This window comes from Bacillus rossius, chromosome 5 (genome assembly GCF_032445375.1).
Source record: "Bacillus rossius redtenbacheri isolate Brsri chromosome 5, Brsri_v3, whole genome shotgun sequence".
Lineage (NCBI taxonomy): Eukaryota > Metazoa > Arthropoda > Insecta > Phasmatodea > Bacillidae > Bacillus > Bacillus rossius.
Window position 1 is genome coordinate 49,666,686 of NC_086333.1, and position 21,352 is coordinate 49,688,037.

General features: G+C 36.5%; 1 protein-coding gene across 1 annotated transcript in view; it reads right to left on the reverse strand.

Annotated features, from left to right (window-relative positions):
• LOC134531781 (nuclear receptor coactivator 7) overlaps positions 1 to 21,352 on the reverse strand; it is a 667,626-nt gene that overhangs the window by 608,159 nt on the left and 38,115 nt on the right. The window lies entirely within an intron of this gene.

Genomic DNA, 21,352 nt, shown 5'->3' on the forward strand with positions numbered 1-21,352 from the left:
ATAAACAAGGGTTCTCGAGCTCTCTGGTTACTTTAATACACACCTAGTAAAACATAATAATACTTAATATGGAACAAACACTTCTGTTTCCTTTTCCTTTTAATTTTTCACCATGCGCTTCTTTAAGTTTGAGCAACAAGTACTTGCACCTTCAAAATAACAAAGTTGTTTCCTTCCGGTCCTAGAACAAACACCCAGCAGAAGTTTCAATAAAATTTCTAATTCGATTCTATACTCCAATCAAGCTTTTCAATTTGGCTTGATAAATTATCTCTAATCTTGGTTCTTTCAATTATGAAAATGTTTAGGATGAAGTTTCGGTCGATATTTTTCACTTCAAGTAATACATACTTAATTTACCCTAAACTAGGAAATATTGGAATTGCCTCTGGCAGGAGCAAGATTCAGATGTTCATTCATTTGCTCCTGTTAGTCATTATTGGAAGGTAGGCTACATAACCTCTACAACTTCTGTTCCACTACCGGGCCGATGATTGCAACACGCAGGCATTCCAAACCCTGCCCAAAATCGATCACAAAAACATACATACATATGTGTGTGTGTGTGTGTTTGTGTTTCAGTACTCGCCAGAAATGTGCAACATCTGACCTCGATAACGAGAAAATCCACGTGTTCTCATGTTGAAAATACATTTATAATACGAAACAAATACGAGACAAATTTTAACGTAATATTGTTAAAAAATAAAAAAAATGCCTGAAGTGATAAATATACGCAAATTGTGCTTTCAACTACATTTCTTGACGTGAATCACACGTAGTTTCCGGACCCACTGCTAGAACTCGCTGCCGGAGCAGCTATGTTGACGATAGAATCATTTCATTAGCAGAGCGAAATGTGAAACTATATTCCGAAACGTCTCTTATAAAAGCAAAATAGACTTGAAAGTATACTAAACTCCGGATTTGAACCTGTTTTTCCACAAGGAATTAAACAATTGAAGTTTCCCATTGTGTTTGTAAACTTTGGTTAGCGCTACACGTCATAGATGGCAGCACCGTGGATACACATTTTCGTTCCATGCGACTTCTGTTCCATTCACGAAATTACTCCTACCAAATGTTGTGTGCCGAGAGCTAAGTTATGTTACACATAAAAAAGCCCAACACATGGGCCCTCTGTTAACAAGTCTGCCCTCTCTCAGGAGCTAATGTCCAAAATTTGATTTAAAGAGGAGAGGTAGAAACCGAAATACAACATCCTGATCACAATCCCCACACAATTTTAAGAAGTGCACATTTAAAAGTCTGTAATTAAAATCTATAGTCAAATTATTAACCATCGCTATGTATTCTTCAGACCAAAAACTGGCAGTGTGAACGGTTTTGCAAATTCTTGAAACAACGTTCAGTAAACACCAGCCTCATGAAATGATTACACAATATCACTCTCGGTTATACGTAGCGGATGACAAAATATGACGTTTTCTGAACATCACCATGAGTTGGAGAAAAAAAAGGCTTACTAACGGTACGCAACTCAAACAATAAGGTGCTAATGGCATAGGCAGCCGTGTACTACTTGCACCATTCCGTCCAAGGTACAGCCTGTGGCAAGACAAACATTTGGTTTGCGAGTATGCGCCATGACCAACAGAGCTATAAACGCCCGAAAAATAAGCACAAGTTTATGTAAAAATTTCACAACGTTAAGATGAATTGATATTCTAGTAACATGGCGTGGATGGTACGAGATGCAAGCATTCGTGTGTGTTTTGAGACCACAGACATGTTAAGTCTGTTCTGCTGCTTTCAGGTAATTATTAAAAATTTTCGGAAACACTGTTACTTGCAAACGTTTTAAGTGTCAAAATTATCACAAGTGGTGTGACTTGGTTTTCTCCGGAAACACAGTAACCTTTAGTTGGATTCGGATTTGTAACCTCTGATCTCTGATGCTAACGCCACCACCTTTGACTTAAGATGGCTGTGGTGACGACAGAAGCCAAAGTTTAAAATCTAAATACGACTACTGAGCACTATGTTCCCGGAGAAACCATATCATACTACTCTCACAGAATAAAAATAAGGTTTTTTATTTAGTTAAAAAATTACTTTAATAGTAAAATGATTGATTTTCTGGAATTATACTCACTAAAGGCAACATGCTTCTCTGCTGCCTCAATGGTGACAACTACAATATTAATTTTAAGATAAATTAATCATGGTTTATTTAAACATTAAAACGTTTGAAATTTTATGACTAACCACAGGCTCCGAACCACTCGATTATCGAATCGGTGCTCAATACTGAGACACGGCAAGAGGGTTGGGTTCGAACCACTTACCCTAGCCACATAAAAGCGACGTCTCAACGAACACTCGCCATTCTGAGACATTAACTACGAGAAGAACACGACTCATTCTATACGCAAAAGTAACAACAGAAAATTTGTTGTAACACATGCAAGACGTAATTAGGGCAACAACTTTACTTTTAAATCCAAGACTGGTGTCACCGGAGCGGTCGCCATTTTCTACTAGGTTATATTTTTTGTATAAATAATTGTTTACATGTTCGATTTCGATAAATTTACTTAATGCATTATTGATATAACAGGAATGTGCACTCTAGAAAAAAAACCTGTCGATAGAATATTCAGAAAAAAAAAAGAGCCACATACGTTTTAGCCGCTGCAGCAGAAACGCGAAGTTTGACACCCGCCTAAAATACGTTTTTCTCACGTTGCACAGGCTTGCCAAATATACAGAGATGTATTCTGTAATACATGAGCTGAAAGTATGTTTGTTCACGTTGCATACGACTTACCAAATATACAGAGACGTGTGCTGTAATACATGAGCTGAAAGTACGTCTGTTCACGTTGCATACGACTTACCAAATATACAGAGACGTATGCTGTAATACATGCAGTGGCGTAGCCAGGATTTGTGTATGGGGGGTGTTAAGAAGCATGCCCCCCCTCCCCCCCCCCCCCGTATTAAAGCGGTGGGTCCGGGGGTCCTCCCTCGGGAAAATTTGGATTTTAAGGTGTAAAATAGTGCTATTTTAGCAGTTTTCGGTTCTTAAATTTAAATATTGTAATGGTAAAATTTTTATTAATTTTAATATGAAATTTGTTTGAGTGATGAATAAGTAATTAATTAAAGATTTGTTGCCAAGGGGGGGGGGGGGGGTTCGAACCCCTAAACCCTCCCCCCCTGGCTACGCCCCTGAATACATGTGGTTATGATGCTTCAGGAATGTTATCTAAAATATTCCTTACAAATAAAATGTTTATAAAAATGGCTAAACAATATTGAGAAAGCCATTTGAAAACAAAGTATATTTTGACTGTTACTAAAATAGAAGGAATTCCTCCAGATTGCGCGAGGACCCGAGCTGACCGCGGACCAGGCATCACAACAAATGCCGCCAAAACACACACAGAGACACACGCAGGAATAGCAATATCGATACATCGGCCCGGTGGGGCAACGCCGGCAGGCACAATGATGCCAAGAGTTGGCCAACATTCCAACTGTTGCGTCGTTGCGAGTCGCGCCGATGATTCCGACGCTCCCGTTTCCACAGCAGGGAAGGTCTCCCCTCACGGCACTGCCAACCTATGAACGACCATCACCACAGGCTTAACTTTATCCTTTAACCTTTACTCTTTGTTTTTCTTTCATTTACTCGAGTACGGGTCACTTGGTCAAAGAAGAGAACACTGCTAGAGATTCCAGCAAATTAACGGACTTTTCCAATTAATTATGCTCTGTCTTACACGCCATGATGATTATTTCCCCTTCATTTTTTCTCAACAATGCTACTATTTAAGAGCTTTTCTTAAATTTAAACATGGTATCTCCCTCTGTCACTAACGTTTTCAACGTATATTCACTAAGTGTAATATAATGGGTTTTAAAAGTCGCGTAAGTGATAGTAATTACGAACATTACGCGACTTGTTGTACCCATGATATTAACAGTTACAAGGGGAGGTTGGCTACACGTCATCGCCGAAATCGTCCAGAAGGGCTTGACTAGACATGGAAGTGACGCAGATGGGAGCGTTTAGGAAATAAAAGTTTTTGTCGCGGATTGATCAATACACAAGTCTTTTATGTTGAAGTAATTTTCAAGCAGCGGATGGAGCAGTGGCAAGAGTTCGGATTCGTAAACCGAGGATCGCGGTTTCGAGTCCCCAAACGAAAACATATTCTTTTCTTTGGCTTCCTTTCAATTTTTACGATACTTACGCCACAACTGAACTGAAATGCCTATTGTAATGTATTTATTCATATTTTCACAATTAGTAATCCCAAATTTCCAAAATATTTCCAGAATAAATAGGTACTTCGAAATCTACCTACGCCTGAAGGTATTTTTTTTTAAAGAGTAAAGTCTTCAACTAATTTTCACGTGCACGAATTTCTTAAGATTTCGTATTTTCTAACTTACAACCGGCAGAATATTACCTTCAAAGGTAAAAGGTGCCGTCCTTGAGTAGATTTCAAATACTCGTAATTCTCCTACCGATACTGTTGTTTTGCTGCAACCATGAACTTAAAAGTACAGTAAGCCACAAGTCTATTTAATATTTTCACAAATAAAAAAATATTCAATTTAATGCAGCGATTCTGGTAAAACATGCCCTACAGTGACATGTCAGTGGCTATGGAAGTATAATCTAGAAGAATTAAACTCACCTGTTTCGTGCCTTGGAGGCACACAGGAAGCATTCCTCTCTGTTCTTTTACATAAAGTACATGCACCCTTTAGGCCTTTAGAGAATCTAATCTGTACAGTCTTCTAAGTTTGTATTAAAGTAAGTGCAATCAATGAATAGACTACTGGACTACATGCCATCTTGGAAACACCAATTTTTATTAAAACATCAAATTTTTTAGCAACAATAATTTTTATTTTCGATTATTTATCCAAAATATTGGCAATACAGGCATAAAAATAATATTTCCCTAAGCTTCGGTCAAGATGTTGTCTGGTATTGATTAGCAGCCTCCATCCAGCAGGGAGGAATTCAACTGATTGTTTCAGAATGCACGGAATGTTTCTAAGTGCCCATAGCTGAGCGGGGTTCACCAAACACCAAATTAAATGACAAAAATTTGCATTGCAAGCAAGCCGTTTTACGATATTTCCTTTTCCTCGACAAAATACTCTGTGGTAAAACTCAAGTCAAGTACAAAAATAGGAAAAGTAAAAAGGAAAAGTGAAGGTCTCTGGCCTGGCCGAAGATAGAGAAAGGAGGCAATTCGTCATGTCGCTTGTATACAAGAAAATGTCATTGTTTCAAAATGGAGTCGGTTCACGGAGGCACCAGAGGCTTTGGACATGGAGAATGTCAACCACGAGCTAAAACTGCGCACTGTTGACGACCGGAAGTGGCCTGTCGCTGGCGGCGTTTCCTTCTCGTTCTCGCGACCGGCAGACGAGGATTCGTCATCACCGAAACACGTACCTCATGCGATAATTATCAACCAACACGAGGAGCAGGGACGTAGGGACAGGTGGGGGGGAGGGGGGGCAGCAGGGGCGAGAGTAGCATTTCGCCCCCCTCCTTTTCCCAGAATAAATGTTTGGTTCTAGTAGTATTTTTCTCAACCAGTAGGTACAAACGTTGCATTGGTGATCACATTGATTTGAAAATCAAATTTATGATTGTCAATATACTGTAAAATGATTTGCAACTTACTAGATGGTATTTTATTTAAATTGTACTACATCTAATGTCAGAATAGTATTTAATACATACGTCATCAAATTCTTGGAATGGTATATTTAATATTTTAGTTCGGAAACGCATTGAATAGCACAATTTGGCATCTAAAATTCCAAATTTTTCCGGGGGGCCTCTAAGACTGAGGTAAGTGTGATACATCTTTTCGCCCCCCCCCCCCCCCCCACACCCACTCATGAAAACGTTCCGACGTCCCTGACGAGGAGTGTGTTTCGTTATAATCCGCGAGAATTTTGAACCACGGTATGGAATCAATGTCGTCAAAGGCAATCCACCGCTGAACAGTTAATATATGTATTTATTATACACGCAAGTTTGCCAGTAACACGTGACTTTTTTTGATGCGTAAACATCTTAGCTCTCGCTTTACGGCATTTGATAGGAGTAATTTCGTGAAAATGGAACCGGAATCGATGAACGGAATCGTGACACGAATACGGCGGACCCACTTGTAGCAACATAAACCCGTAATGTGTAGTCACTTTCTTAAACATAAGGGGGACATACCAAACGTATTCGTGTGCCAAATGAAACTTAATGATAGTGATACTACCCCATGGTTAACAAAAACAGTCATAGTTAAAAATAATCTCAAGTTTTAAAATATCTAAGAAATCTGACATTACAATGGTTTTAATACATATTCTCCTTGTACATTCTAAACGGAATCGGTAGCACAGCAGTGGAGCGCGTTCTTCTTAATCTCAAGGGGCGTGGATCAAATCTCGTACCGGTAATTTTTTCTTATTTTTTATTACATTATACGAGTAATATAATAATATTATATAATATCAATGTTGAATCAGCTCAACAAGGCTAAGGTTTGTTTGTGGTAATTATTTACAGACAGATTTAAGTCTTTTAAGCAAAAACAAATATAGAAACATATACTTATTGTTGTAATATGCGTTTTAAAACTCTTCAGCTTAATATTTTAGCAATTTCATTTAAGAATAACTTCTAACGTATGCGCCCGAGAACGGCACCAACCTGAGTCCTGTTGCTTTACTCAGGTACCCCCACTACATCCTCTTTGTGCGTTTTCTAGTTATTGGCAGGATACGTGTGTGGCCAAGATGGAACATCTGTAGAAGAACTTTTGATTGAAAATATGCGTGTTAATAAAGTGCCGTATGACACCAATGATAAACATTTTTTGACATATTACTATTATTAAAAATATGGACAGAAATTGCTGTTCAATGCATAATTGAATTAGGTGGGAATCATTAGGTTTATTATTACAGAGCAGTTAATAGTATTATTTTATTCAGTTAGTTTAGGTTTTCATTTTTATTCTTGGTAATATTAATACATCGAGGCTCGAAAGTATCGTGGATTTATTTGATGTAATGTTGAAATTACTGTACGATACGTTTATTTCTATGTTACTTTCACGATTGGATAAAAAATTATTTGCCACGCCCTGGATGACAGAGACAGTAATAAATAGTTTTCATAAGAGCGACTGAATCATGTGTAATCTTAGACTTTCCTTCACAATAAAAAAAACAGCCAATAAACATTAAAGAGCGTCTCGAGTATACAAACAACTTCAATGTTAAGCCTGACTCTCAATGAATCTGCAAAATTTTCGGGACTGTAATAATACCTACATGTGTTATAAGTTATGTAACACTTTTTTTATTTCAGGTGATATGGCCAAAACAATATGGATGAAGTTGCGGGATCCGTACCGAAGTAGTGTAAAGCGTTTGAAAGCTAATTATGAAAGCGGTAACGAAGCTGCTCCTTTCAAGCCGTGGAAATAGTTACAACAAATGTCATCTCTACAGACATACCTGACAGATAGGGCCGAACACAAACGAGGATACATGCCGCCACTCTGAGGGAAATACAGAAGACATATCGTATGAAGTTTGGAAACTGTATGTAGCCATGATCTGATGCTATGTCTTAGCCTGCCGAATGTTCCAGAATGAGCCAAAAGTTAAAAAAAAAAATAGTTCAGGTTTCCTAATCGGCCATTGATTTTCTTCGGGAACAAGCGAGAATCAGAGGCAAGGTCTCAAGAAAGAGACGCATGGCAACGTGAATTAATGAAACCTCCTGATGGTCTCAAACTGATTTTCGACTCTATGTAAGCGGCAACAAACACACTCACACCAAACCTTCAGAGAGTTGCGTAAGTGGTTTTCTGCTGTCTCCAAAGCTGAAGACCAAATGGAGAGCCTGTCCTCATGTACACGCAGCTGTTACAGAATTTGTAAACGCAACTCCTACCAGTGAAAGCATGAGTGGACTACCAATAAGTGACATTTTTTTAGAAGCTACGTGGAAACTTTACATAGTCATGTTTAGTTTGTATGTCCTTCCCTACCTCAAAATATATTATGAATACTTATAATTAATTACTAAGTATTTCGTTGTTGCGTCGTTTAGGTATATACATTATTTCAAACAGTGTATGATGACGTTTTATTTTTTATTATTACAGAGCCGTTTAATTGTATTATATTTTATTATCTTAGTTTGGAATAAAATTGTTTTTATTATCGATAGTTTTCGTACTTTCTCAAACCAAATCCTTTTATTATTCGCTAGTAACACGCTTCATTTTCTGATTCGGATTGTGAACTGAGATCCAGAAGCACACGTCTGTTACACTTGGAGTTCGCACCCCGTTCCTGGCAGTGGCGTAGCCAGGATTTGTGTATGGGGGGGGGGGGGGTGTTAAGAAGCATGCTCCCCCCCCCCCGTATTAAAGCGGGGGGTCCGGGGGTCCTCCCCCGGGAAAATTTGGATTTTAAGGTGTAAAATAGTGCTATTCTAGCAGTTTCCGGTACTTAAATTTATATATTGTAATGGTACAAAATTTTATTAATTTTAATATGAAATTTGTTTGAGTGATGAATAAGAAATTAATTAAAGATTTGGTGCTAAAGGTTGGGGGGGAGGGGTTTGAACCCTTAAACCCCCCCCCCCCCCCCTGGCTACGCCCCTGGTTCCTGGAAGTGAAGTGCGATCTCCCGTCCCCCGTTCGCTCGGGTCGTGTCCAGTCCGCTCTCTGAGGCTGCGTCGCGCTAACGACCGCTCTGGAAACGGAGCGAGCGCACCGCGCTTTAAGCCCGCCTCCCAAGGAGACTCCCGTCTCCTTTCTCTCCCCGGAGACAGGTCAGGGTCGAGGGGGGGGGGGGGGGGGGCGTGGCTCGTGAACAGCGCTGGCACCAGAGCCCCGGGTGCCGAGGTTGCCGGGCGCCGCGACGCTGGACATGGCGATAACCACACACTGTACAAACCTGCACCCCAGAGGACACCACGGCAAAAAAAAATAAAAAATTGTAGCTTTTCAGGCGAGCAAGTTTCTTAAGGGGCCCGCCTCGTCAGGGGTGTATGTGTGTTAGTGAGGCGGGATGATAAGCGCGACGCTCGCTGGTGCTTCCAGCGCGGTATAGCCTCTAAGCGCAAGTCTCTGAACTGGCGCGCATTCGTCTCGTCGTCACAGGATAACTGTGAAATTTGAGCGGTGACCGTAACATTATATGGCGGAGAAATGAAGATAAAGGTGTAATGCAAGCCCCTTAAGTGCTTTCAAGAATCTGTACTGACTGTTTTATGCCTAAAAATTACTCTGCAAACACGCGTTTTAGGCATTTTAACGCTTCTAAAAATACAGTTTAAAAACTTAATCCGAAATTAAAAGTACTTATCGGCCCTCAGCGAACTCTTAAATGCTTTTCGTAAACAGGCCCCACTCGGATATCTTGAGTAGTTTTGAAATCGCGTTGTTTTTCCTGAAGCTCTGCACACCGTATGTGTGCCCAGGTAGGCGGGGCCCTTAAGTTTCTTCGCCAACAGTAGAAACTGACGCGTTAATTCGCTGTAAGCATTGCCACAGTTTAGAAGCGGTCTTTCTTCTGTTAGACAGCTTGACTGAAGGGGGGGGGGGGGGGGATAAAAGTCACAACTGATACTAGCCACAACTACACTAGGCGTTCGCGTTTAGATTACAATCGCAATTTTTTTTAATAGATGGCTCATGAATTGCACTATTCACAAAATATTCATGAGAAGATAACTAAAAAAAATTTAAAACTAGGGTAATTTTATTTTAAATACGCCTGTGGTCTGAAAACGTTTTTTAGGCACTGTGCATTACTATATATTATTCTAGGAAGAAAGTTATTAATTTCTTTTGGCAAACCTCATCTTGTTTCGGTAGTTCAAGCAGTTGCGTTATGAAAAAGATTCACTTTCACCTAAATTAAAAAAAAAAATCCAATGGTGAAGTTTGTCTTGTACTTTAAAACATCACCTTCATATTTCATATAGTTTATGTGGTTCAAATTCGTTTTAATTAAATAATTAAAAGAACGAGCATACAAGAAGAATACTTAAGTGTAATTTACCAACATTGTTTAAAATTTAAAAATGTTATGTCTTTTCAAAAATATATTATTGATATAAACTCATTAGGATCAAATTTATTTCCCTACAACAATCACTTTATTGTTTAATGCTATGTTTGCTATTTGACCACAATTATTTTCCTACCTTAAAATGGTCACAACTGACAACTGCGCGTATCACTGGTAATGGGCCTAGCCAAGAAAATTGCTGCAAAATTTTTGGAACCAAAATGTTTTCGATCCTAGACTTAAGTTTGCACGCATCAATAACTCTTTCTTTCGGCAAAGCATTTTTTGGGAGAATACCAAAATCAAGTCTAAATGAATTAGCATTATTTATTTTACAGGAGTATTTGTTTAAAGTAAATTGAAATTATGCAGAATATTATTATATATTAACTTATAATATATTGTTACAAAATATTAAATATTTGAAATTGAAGTTTATAAACTGAAAAAGCTTCGAGCAATGATGGAATTTTCGAATATTGACTTTTGTCGAAAGAGGTTGAGTGAGAAAAAAAAAGGGGGGGGGGGGTAACGAGAATTAAATTACGTGCTCAAACACTTGACGCTGTGCGTCGTTAGAAAACACCGTAAATATGAGGACTTTTTAACAAAGAGTGCAGCTCTTATAAAGGAAGGGTTAATTGTAGTAACTGATGTAGACATATTCGTAGAAAACACCATATAGGCCTATTCCGACTTCCGCGTTCTGTGTTCCGTTTTGTACGCAGGGTAAACAGGCGCAAAGAAGGAAGAAGATAGTTCCTGTTGTAGGCTAGACTTATCAAAATTTTAAAATGTCTTTTTTTTAATACTACAATACGTTTCTTCCGAGTTCATAAACTCAAAGTAAGTGCACCCAGTACAAATATATTCCTAAAATAACGAATATAACTGGATAATATGTCACCAGTGTTCTTGGTAAATTTAAGATGAACATTTTTAATGCTCGTTCTCACACGCTACGCTAATATTTCATTTCACGTCACTACTATTACTTAAGTAATATTTCTGAAACTTTAACAAGATACACAGCAATTTATTTTTTTACTTTTATAAAAGATTCGTCTGGAAACCAGTTGCCAATAAATAATTTGTAATGCTAAAAGAAAGATATTGTAACTTGTTACAAAAAAAAGCTAAGATTTTTTTTTTGATATATGAAATACGTTTTTCGAGATAATACTGTGTAGTTCTCACGAGAATTGGCACATAATTTTAAATTTAATTGATGCTTCATTCAAAGCATACTTAATAATGGAAAAGATAATCGAATATTCAACAATTTGACTTTTGTTGTGTCACGTTGTATCATTAATACTGGAAAGCTATCAGGGAAGGGATTACAAGTAACTAACTATTGGAGGCACTGACACACCAGAAAGCATAAATCCTTGGGTAAGAATTCGGAACCCAGTATTCCTGCGAACACTATTTTGTGACGATACGATTGTTTTCATGTAAAGCTACAAATTTACAAACATACGTAATTTTACATGAATATTCCTGTTCCATTTACAAAAAAATTACGGTGTGCCTCCCGTGCATTTTTTGTTCTGTCACTAACCATTTCAACAGATAATCACCAAGTGTAGTGAAATGGGTGTAAACTCGTGCACGTATTCGTAATTATCAATTTGCGCAACTTTTTACACCAATTATATCACGCTTAATGATTATCTGTTGAACATGTTTGTAACAGAACAACAAATGTATGGGAGATATCGTGTTAAAATTTCCTTAAGACGATAAACTGTAACCAAAAATCAACAAGACGTTTTGAGATCGAGCCTCGGAAGTGTATATGCACTCCCTTCATCACAAAAAAAATTCTCCGTAAACAGTTCACCATAAACATCGGTTACAACACGTCCCAAGAAACGGGCACGGCCGTAAATTCTCTGTACACTAATAAAAACCCAATTCCCTCCCTTCCTTCTTCTTGGCGCATCTTTCCCGTGTGGACGCAGGCCAAAGCAAGCACCGAGCGAACACCGCTGAACGTTAACAGACGCCCCGACCGTAAATCAGCCCGCGCCTCGCTCGCTCGTCCGACGGTGCTGCTCGTAAGCGGACCAGCGGTCGTCGGGGAAGCCCAAGGGCTGTAACTGCGGTCGCTCCGGACACTGGGCAGGCCTCCGGGGGTCGCCCTTACACGCCATCTTCATCTTCTTTCTGAAGTTATACTTCTCTCTGGCGCCTTGTGAAAACTGACGAGAGTGAATGAACATTTACGATGCGCGCGCGCCAGGCAACAAAATTTTTCAGAAGATGAAAAAAAAAAAAAAAAAAAAAGCTCTACACATATCAAAATTATATATGTATGTGCTTTTAAATAGTATAATTAAGTGATTCATATTAAATACTGCTACATATAATTTAAAAATATATATATTGTAAATATTAGTGATATCAAATCTGTTTATAAACATTTACAAGTGTATTTATATACCTAAGTGAGGTTATTTTCCCATAAGAATAATTTATTTGCATTATAAATTGTTACATGATATATATTTAATTAATTAAAATTAATAAATTAATATGAGCATTCAGCATATTTATTGATTTTCATTACTACTAAAAATTTATCTCGATTATTTTACAAAATTAAACTATTCATTTTATTCACGTGTTTGTATTAATACTGAATACTGAGTATTTATTTATATATTTTTTAATTGAATGAGTTTATACTTTACTAACAGTATTTATAATATTACTAGTCTTTTTTTTTTAAATTTATTGCTATTGATTATTTGCATGCAAAATTAAAGTTAGTGAAACTTCTAACGCGCGTACCCATTATCATTCGTTTTTTTTCATTAATTTTTAAGGACTGTTTCTAGAATTTGAGCTCGAAACCTCCATTGCATTTGTTGATCTGCCATATATTTTTCCAAAATATATTCACATTGTGTGATATCATGGGAGTCAAACGTCACGCGAAAAACAAAGAATTTTTACAACCATGATATTACATAAATACTCGCTGAAAATATATGTGGCAGAACAAAAAAAAAGCAAAAAACGGCAATACTGGAACGAAAGAAAAAAATCAACATGGCGTGTGAGAAAAAGTCTTAAAGGGTTAGCCATGGCCAGATGTGAGGGTTCGAAGCACAAATAAACCAAAACCACCAAGTGTGTTGGAGAAGCGACGGACCTAGCTTTCAATTTTGGTAAAGGACTGATACCAGGGATTTTTGGGTTGTATGGAATACATTCCAGATAAATGGACAGCAAATTATTTTAAACATTTTTTTTTTTTTTAGTTTTTATAATTACACTCGAGGTGACACATTTAAAGAATGTGGTTAAATGTTAAGGTTAAGTTTAAGGTTAAGGTCAAGGTCAAAGGTCCCCAGGTATATGTGTGTTTAGGCCTCCTTGGGGAAATATCAAGCCTCCGACATTTTCGGAGAATGAAAAAGGAAATATTTCGTCGAAAAGGGAATTTCTCAGTTAAAATTTCAGACGTCTTAAAATGTTATTGTAAAAAGTGCGGATTTATATAGTTTTGAAGAGTATAAAAAGTTTTAAAAACTAACTCACATTACAGTAGTACTAAAAAGAATTATAAAGTACAAATTTTTACAAAAAAAAACTGAAACGACTTGAAATGTCAGGTGCGGATTGGAGATTTTTTTTTGTTATTTCTCCAAGTAAATTTTGTTATAGGGGATTATGGGGGAGGGGATGAGGTGACCACCCTAATCGCCCCTCCCGTAAGGACCGCCATTGACTGCATTCCACTGATTCTGAAAAACTTCTAAATAAAGCTTGGAATACCGCAGCACGCCATTTTTTTTACAACCTTGACCAAAGCGATATGCTATTTTATAGCCATGTTTTCCTCGTAAAGAAAACGTCATACTGAAGAACTGCTGAACACATCGACATTTACGACTGCAACGGACGAAACCAAAACGTATTACGGGGGGTGCCTCCCATTTCGGGTCAAGATTTTATATTTACAGTAATTACATATAAACTTATAGACTTTTTCAATTGTTTAACTTTCACGAAATGAAAAATATATACAGAGCATACTTTTTGCATAATTAACTGCAAAAGTTACATTTTTAACGTTTTTTGGGTTTTACAAATAAGGAGAATTTAATTTATTGTAGAACTGAAACTTTTTAGGTTTAACTGCAATGCCACTGGCTACTTCAAGAAATAGATTGAATTTCTTTCAGAAAATATTAATTAATTTTACCTGACATTTCAAAATTCTCAAGTGTTTTATGATTTTGACAGCCAAGAAACTTGAAATGCATTTTTATGATAGAAATGCAAACCATACTTATGAAGTAGCCAGTGGCATTACAGTTAAACCTAAAAAGTTTCAGTTCTGCAATAAATTAAATTCTCGTTATTTGTACAACCCAAAAACGTTTAAAATGTAACTTTGGCAGCTAATTATGCAAAACGTATGCGCTATATATATTTTTCATTTCGCGAAAGTTAAACAATTGAAAAAGTCTAAAAGTTTATAATTGATTAATATAAATATGAAATCATGACCTGAAATGGGAGGCACCCCCTTAAATGAAATTACGTATATTTTTTCTAACTCTAATGACTTTCGGTATAAGATCTACGAACAGCAGTTCCAAGACTTTCGCTAAACAGAAAAAAAAAATCTGTACTTTTACAAAAGATATTCTTTGGAAATCAGTTGCCAAGAAATAGTTTGTAATACCACAAGAAAGATATTGTAAATTTGTACAAAAAATGGCTATGGTTATTTTCGCATAAGAAATAAGTTTTTCGAGATAATGTGAGTTTTTCTTACAGTAATTGGCGCATAATTTTATACTTTAATTGATGCTTCATTAATACATATATTTTTTGAATTTAGAAAAGATATCGAATATTCAACAATTTGCCTTTATTTTTTTTGTATAATGCTTATTACGTGCGCAGCTAAAACTGGAAAGCTATTCAGGGAACGGTTTGCAAATAACTTTACCTATCGGAAGTACTGGGACAACACAAAGAATAAATGCCCGGGTCAGAATCCGAACTCAGTATTTAATGCAAACACTATTTTGCAGTGATAAAGTTGTTTTCATGCAAATGTACAAATTTACTAGTATCTGTAATTTCACATGAATATTTCTGTTCAGATTACAAAAAAAAAATTGAGTGTATGGTTCAGAAACAAATATTACATTTTGTGATTAATGAAAGAAACTAAATAAAAATTACTAACATTTTTCGTTAGTATTGTTTGTAATGCCCGGTTCATGATTGACTGTTAACTATGATTCATGCGTGAGAGAGCGATAACACATTCTCGATGTAAAGTATTTAATTATTCATACGTGCTGCAACCTCCAACATCGAAGCGAATCGGAGTGGCCATGACCAGATTCCGTTAATTTGCATATTAGCTGGTCCAGTTATTTACTTCACACAATCTGAATTTACATGTAATGATATTAATGCCGGAAAAAAAAGTGGTTTGGGCTGAAACCCACCTTACAAAGTGGGTTAATTTACAGTAAATTAAGTATAGCAGCAAAAAAAAAAAACCCTGAGTCAAAGTTACTGTTACGTATCGCGGTGACGTAGAGAAATATTTAAAACCGCGAAACTTCCAAGTTTTCGCATTGGGTTATACCCAGTCTTAGTGAAGGTTATGGGCATAGATCCTTGTGAGGGGAGAGGGTATATAGGGATTGCTCCCCTGTAATTAAAAATTCTCTTGCTGTGAAGGCAATCATAACTGTGAAACCGAGTTTATAACTGTAATAATAAACGAAACTCATGTTTTAAGGAAAACTTTCTGAATATTGCAGGCCAGTTTTTTTTTCCGCTTACTGCCTAGACCTATAGACGGCCTAATGAGTTGACTTGTGTCGGTTATAACCCTACGCGCAAAACCCTCGGGTTTCAGATTCCTCCTCCTCCCCCTCCCCCCAAATAAAAAACACACAAACATATGCGAGCAGGCATGAACTAACTGCGTACAGCAGCTTCCAATTTTGGGAAGGGCGAATGACCTGAGGGTTTTGGATGGTATGGAATACCATCCAGATAAATGAGTAGCAAGATGTTTAGAAAAATTTCAAGTGCCCCTTAAGAGATTATTTTAAAGAATTTCTGACGTCTTAAAAAGTAATTGTAAAAACAATGCATTCATCTAGTTTTAAGGCATTTTAAAGTTTTTTTTTTTAAAAAATACTCACATTACAGTGGCAATAAAAACAATTAAATAGATATTTTTATCAATATACACGGAAACACAAACAAAAACATACTTGCGCCCTTGGCGAAGGGCGAACAAGAGACGTCGCTGGAGCGAGCTCCTGGCCACATCCCTGCGATGCCCCGAGAGCGCCGAAAAAACGGGAAGCGAAAAAAGAACTGAATTCCTGATTGGCAGTGGAGGTTACAGAAGATGGCGTCTCGAACATCGACCGCTTTCAAAAACGAAAATGTTCGGCTATTTACGCTCGCGCACCAAGATTTCAATAATTTTTTTTTTTTAAATCTTTCGATCGCGAACAACTTAATATGGCAGATTATTAACCAGTGCGTCAGATAAACATAAAATTCGGTCTCGTACGTCATTTAATTTTCCTGTCATTACTATATTCGATGGATTTTTTTTTTTCGATAAATGCATCGCGATAGCGCTATCCCGCGTTTGTTGTATCGTCTCAGATATTCTCACACACAGAAAAATATTTTCTGTACTGATAAAAAATTCCTTTTAGTACAAGTTGCCACGAAATAGTCTGTAATACTACAAGAAACATATTGTAACTTTGTACAACATATAGCAAATATGAAATACGTTTTTCGAAATACTTAGAATTTCTTACGAAAATTGCCGCATAATTTTACATTTTAATTGATGAGTCATATATTAAATATTGAAAAGATAATCGACTATTCAACAATTCACTTTTTTTTTGTTGTATCATGCTTATTATGTGCGCAATTAATACTATTCAGCGAACTGTTAACAAATAACTTTAACTATTTGAAGTACTGGGACAACATTAACCATAAATGCCTGCGTAAGAATCCAAACCCAGTATTCCTGTAAACGATATATTGTTGTGATACAGTTGTTTTCATTTACACGCGCAAATATACAAATGTCTATAATTTTACATAAATATTTCTGTTTCATTTACAGAAAAAAAAATCACCGTGTACATATATCAATTAATATTTTTTAATAGAGGTAAAAAAACCCATGCAAGTTGTTCATTGATGGACTTCAGAAATTCAAAATAACGTTTTGTAAATTATGTATCTGGTGATGAAAAGTTGTGATTCAGCAATAACAGCAACAAACGAAAGAGAGCTTTTGGCATTGCATTCACAGGAAAATTACTCAACTAACGGCAAACAATAAAACTGCATAACTAGCTAGGTGTGTGATACCTCACCGATCTAATTAACGTTAATTCGGTGGGAACAACTGGGCCGCGGTGTCGGCGAGTGTCGGGGTAGGCACATTCACGCTAGTGTCGCGGAGGGGCAGAAGGCAGACCTGCAGCAACGACACTTTCTGCTGAGTCTTTTCGGCCAATTTTGGGACAATTTCGGTGAACTTGCAGTCAATTTCGGCGAGCTTCGAAGGCCACGGCCAAAAGGTCAAGGTCTTATTAAGATGGCGGCCGTGACGTCACAATTCAAGCTGGCGGTCGGCACCGGCACCGCGCAGTCATGTACTACTACTAACGGCACTTCTGCCATTATGCCGCGATTCCATTCTGCGGTTTCTCCACGGCCCGTAAACGGAGACTGATCACGTTAACGGAGACGGATGGATCTCTTCGATCTACTCGCTTCTGCTGCTTCCACAATGCACGGAACCGTAACAATGAGGAAACATAGGAGTTTAAAACGGAAAACAAATGAAATGTCCACAAATTTTTTTTAAAGATATTTTTATCTCGATGACCTCGACAAAAGTGAAGTTAGCTTCTTGCCATAGACCTATTTTTTTTTTATAAAAAAGCAACGGATTTGCTAACGAATCTTTCTTCTGTAATAACTGCTGTATAAAACTGTCTAGTGTTTAGAAACTACCGCTGATGTGAGGAGAAAAAAAAAACGAAATAACGAAGGAGTAATCTTAAAGCACATATTCATAAACCAAAGTGTAAGAAAACAATTTTATGAACGCATAAGGAGAAAGGTAAAAGAGGACAGGATCTGATTAGTTTTTCGTTCTCTTTTCTTAGATGCCAAACATTTTTTTACCTTAAAAAAATATATATTGGTTTCAAAACTATTATACAGTTAGAATTATATTTTCTTATAATGGATCCACTCAAATTATGGAGATCTGAAACTATTCTAAACAAGATAAGATGTCGATGATTTCCTCTTCGAGAAACTTCATTTATCCTCCAGGGTTAAATCACTTCACTAAACTAGCTTGGTTATAATTGAGACAAACTGCTGTAATGTGATGTGTGCTACCTGCATGGTAAGACAGAAAGATAAGAAGATAATTGTAAACAGGAAAGCAAGACGTAACTGCAGCGCCGTAAGACAGGCGCGCTGCTGGGCGGATCGAAGGACTACTATTGATGACGTCACGGTATTGAAAGCAGGCCCGGTGTCGCAGTTTGAGCGCTGCGTAGCGAACAAATACAGCAACGCAACGTCGCTTTAGTAACGCTTGCCCGGGCGTGAGGAGTGGGGCGCTCGATAAAAAATTCCCATGACTATACTATGTAAACTACTCTTCATTTTAAAATTACTACCGCAATGCTGAAATATTATATAATGTTGTTACTAACGCAACAATTTAACATATTAATATCAAGCCAGAAAAAAAAAACTGAAACTGGTCGGCGACAAAGTATCATCCAAACTGTTCTCTCAGGTAATTATTTTGCTACGTTAATAAAAAGTGATACAATTAAATACTTGGACATTAAAACTGTTTAGAAATACAGTCACATACATAAATAAATAAACACAGGAAATAAACTTCTTGAGAGTTATCGTGTGATCAAGCATGACGCAGTAGATCAAACAAAAGGTTATAAATTTTGATTCTTAGAGGAATTGTTACATACACGAATAAAATAGCATATGTTGTTCATATTTAACAACCAAACGTCACTCCAGTGCATTATATGCCATACTTGTGTAGTAAAACTTCCATATAAATTGAACTTGAGAATAATCTCCGCCTTTAATATTAAGTTTTTATTTTTGGTTGGATAAATATTCTAATGTAGAAATATTACAAAAAAAAAGACAATAGAAGTACATTTACAAAAAAATTATATTGGCGTGGAAGCTCATAAAATGATACTACGCAATTATTCAGGGGGGGGGGGGGGACCTTGGTTTTAATTATTCGCCCGACTTTTAACAAATAGCATATAACACGGTTGAATCATGGTTTTGCTGTGGATGATATCGTTTTATGCCTATGTTTTTATTTCGCCTTATCTCAAATGTAAAATAAACTGTAAACTCTTCTTATTTTTGATAGTATGTAGTCTTTTTAATCGCATTTACAAATAATCGAGAACCTCAATTTCCTGGACTACACTGGTTTATCGTTATAAAAACAATATTTGTCTCCATAAGGGCCTTATTACGTTTAAGTTCTTTGGCAGCAAAACCACAATTTTTTTTTTCCTTAGGGTGAGATAGGGACTGGAAGACGCATTATTGATTTGAAAAATTTTTATTTGATAACATTTTGATGTGTAACATCTTAGCTCTCGGTATACGATATTTGGCACGACTAATATCGTAAATATGACTTGCATTTTTATGGAAGTGTGTAACCAGTAATGTGCTGTCACAGGTGGCAGATGGCACGAACAAAATTTCACAAAGCCAAAGTATTAACATTTTAAGACATTTTAACATGCTGGGCACTATTTTAATAAAATTCAATGTCGAAAATCATGTCCAAAGCCAGGATTTTGTATTACTTTAGTTTTGTTCACTTTTAACGGAGCAGTTTTATTATATGTTTTTAAATTTCGGTCTGCTAATAAATTGGTTTCAATCGTCTACGTAATAGATCCGGCAGCAAATTCTAGCGGCGGGTGCGGAAACTACGTATGATTCGCGTCAATAAATATAGTTGAAAACACAATTTGCGTATATTTATCATGCTCGATATTATTTTTAAGGATTTTACGTAAAATTTCGGGTCAGAGTTTTGTATTATAAGTGTATTTACAAAATTAGAACACAAGAATTTTTTCGTTACAGAGTTTAGATGTTAAACATCTCTAGCGAGTACTGAGAGATTCGATCACTTTTTTTTTAGCGTTTAATAGCTACTAAAAATTAATATTTCATAAGCGTAGTTCACACATAAAGAGATTTACACAGACCACGACATAGTGTCTAATAAAAACTTTATTACTTTATTAAATTTGCAGACATTCACCAGAATAATTTAATACTAAACGACGATAACTTAACAGGGTAAACAACTTGTCGCAGTAAGTTCATTATTAACTTCAGGCATTTCATTAACTTATACACTCTGCTCTGACGAGTAAGATTTTTAAAATCAAAAGACAAAAAAATGTTATGGTCTAAAAACGGTGGAAACTAAGATGGTGTCTGAGTTTTTTTCCATCTATTCTCATAAGATGCAAAACTGAATAAAAATAAAGAGCCTTTACATAAAATAGTATTATCTAAAGGATTAAAGACTGGAGCTCACGCGCCTTGCTGATTTTATATTCATTTTATTGTCATTGCTATAATTTAAGGGCTGTTTCTGAAATTCTAACATGACACCTCCATTGCATTTGATGTTCTGTCACTAATATTTTCAACAAATATTTGTATATTGTAATACTTAAAATGGGTGTAAAACGTCGCGTAAGTATTCGCAAATATTATCACTTAACACAATTTATTAAACCCTTCATTGTCGCTTAATGAATATCTGTAGAAAATATTAGCCACGGAATATCAAATAAAAGGGAGGTATCGTGTTTACATTTTCTGAAATATATCTTAAATAATAGTAAGGAAAAAAAATTGAACAAAAAATGTGTACAAGTCTTTTATTATATACTCGCCAGAGATATGTAGCATATCACCTCGGTAACGAGCATCTTCCATGGGTTCCCGAGTTGCAAACACACTTATAATACGAAACCCGGACACAAAATTTAACGTAAAATTCTTTAAAGCAATGCCGAGCGTGATAAAAAAAATATTCGAAAAACTGTGTTTTTTTTTTGTTTTTTTTTTTTAACTGCATTTCTTGACGCGAATC